We start from the raw sequence: 2651 nt of genomic DNA on the forward strand, positions 1-2651 counted from the left end.
ATTCACTCTGTCTCTCTCTGTCTCTCTCTCCCCCCCCTCTCTCGATCTCTCTCTCCCCCCTCTCTCGATCGCTCTCTCAACCCCATCTCGGTCTCGCTCTCCCCCTATCTATCTATCTATCTATCTATCTATCTATCTATCTATCTATCTATCTATCTATCTATCTATCTATCTATCTATCTATCTATCTATCTATCTATCTATCTATCTATCTATCTATCTTATCTATCTATCTATCTATCTATCTATCTATCTATCTATCTATCTATCTATCTATCTCACACTCTTTTCCTCACCATGTCTCTCTCTCCCCCTTTCTCTCTTTGAATTCCCCAAACCATAACTGCCAGAACAGCCCTATCATCCACTCTGCAGGGAGCAGCCACTCCAAAGGCAGCAAGGCCCGGGCCCCTGCCTCCTGCGACTGACTAGTGACACGGGGTCAGGCCACAATACTAGCCCAGCTGAACTGGAGCCTTTCTTGGGAGTGCTGAGATGAATGCACGCATCCTCCATTGTCTGGGGCCTGGCTGGGGGAGACCTTTCTAAACAACACTAGAGTACCCTGTTGTTTCATCAGCACTGTTTACCAGTTCACTGCATGTAGCCACGTTTTCTAAGCTAGTCAACGGACTGCAAATATTACATTTTACATCAGGTCAAAAACAGTGCAGACCTCAAGAAACTAACGGCAGAAAAAAAAAACGTTATTTTAGGTAGAAAGTGATAAATAGTACTAATGAATAATAATACCTATTATCAAAGAAAACAACCAAAAAGAAGTAGCCTTTTCTGTCGCTGAAAAARACAAGATGGCTGCAGTGAAAACTTGTGCCCCACCCCCCCCATTATTGAGGTGGAACCTAGGCCTTGAAGTTGGAACTATACAGCATTCCACATTCAGAATCCCCTGGCTGACCCGTATCACCTGTCATTGTTGACTGACAAGCAGGCTACGGTGGTCATTAAGGTACAAACGCTTTCTCCTCATTCAGAAAGTCCATCCCAAATCACACTCTACTCCCAATAGGGAAGTAGGGCTCTGGTTAGAAGTAGTGCACTATATAGTGAGCCATTTTGGGACCCAGCCCAGAACGCTTCTCCTCTCCGGTAGACTGGCCGATAGATAAAGACTTCCTTTCAGCACTCGGAGAAGTGAGGAGGGCTATTCAGAGGGTAAAAGGTCCGTCCTCACATCGCTGCACTCCTCTCTTGATCAGCCGACCCGTCACCGAGACACCCCTGAGACCGTGTCGTCTAAGATCGGCAAGAAAAGACCCAGTCAGTCCCTCAGAGAAGCATCGATGATCACCCTCCTCCCCAAAACGTTCAAAATGTTTCAAAGGCTGCATCTGAAATTGCAACCTCATTCCCTTTGGGTGGCAGGTAGTGGTTAGAGTGTAGAGGCGGCAGGTAGCCTAGTGGTAAGAGTGTAGAGGCGGCAGGTAGCCTAGTGGTTAGAGTGTAGAGGCGGCAGGTAGCCAGTGGTTAGAGTGTAGAGCGGCAGGTAGCCTATGTTTAGAGTGTAGGGCGGCAGGTAGCCTAGTGGTTAGAGTGTAGAGGCGGCAGGTAGCCGAGTGGGTAGAGTGTAGAGGCGGCAGGTAGCCTAGTGGTTAGAGCTGTTAGAGGCGGAAGGTAAGCCTTAGTGGGTAGTAGTTAGATGTGGACTGTAATGCATTGGTCATCATGTCTATGAACCGTGATTGAAAAGGCTTCCTGCTTCAGTTAAGTTTGTTAATTTAAATTTGTTCATCAGGGCTAATCTTCCTGCCCTCTATGTATAGGTTTCAGCTCCATACACAGATTCCTAGAGGGTTATCAACAGTGTTACCCCAACATGATCATCAGCCTATACAAGCAGTATGAACACAGCCTTGGTCCAGCCTATATAACAGTATGAACACAGCCTTGGTCCAGACTAAAACAGTATGAACACAGCCTTGCGTCCAGACTATACAACAGTAGTGACACAGCCTTGGTCCAGCTATATACATTAGAACACAGCCTTGTCCAGACTATACAACAGTATGACACAGCCTTGGTCCAGCCTATATAACATTATGAACACAGCTTGGTCCAGCCTATATAACAGTATGAACACAGCCTTGGTCCAGCCTATATACAGTATGAACACAGCCTTGGTCCAGCCTATATAACAGTATGAACACAGCCTGGTCCAGCCTATAAACAGGTATGGAACACAGCCTGGTCCACCTATATAACAGTATGAACACAGCCTTGGTCGCAGCCTATATAACAGTATGAAACAGCCTTGATCCAGCTATATAACAGTATGAACACAGCCTTGGTCCACCTATATAACAGTATGAACACAGCCTTGGTCCAGCCTATATAGCAGTATGAACACAGCCTTGGTCCAGCCTATATAACAGTATGAACACAGCCTTGGTCCCATATATAACAGTATGAACACAGCCTTGGTCCAGCCTATATAAACGTATGAACACAGCTTGGTCCAGCTATATAACAGTATGAACACAGCCTTGGTCCAGGCCTATATAACAGTATGAACACAGCCTTGGTCAGCCTATATAACAGTATGAACACAGCCTTGGTCCAGCCTATTAACAGTATGAACACAGCCTTGGTCCAGCCATAATAACAGATAACACAGCCTTGGTCCCAGCCTA

Source organism: Salvelinus sp. IW2-2015, unplaced genomic scaffold (genome assembly GCF_002910315.2).
Source record: "Salvelinus sp. IW2-2015 unplaced genomic scaffold, ASM291031v2 Un_scaffold1055, whole genome shotgun sequence".
NCBI lineage: Eukaryota > Metazoa > Chordata > Actinopteri > Salmoniformes > Salmonidae > Salvelinus > Salvelinus sp. IW2-2015.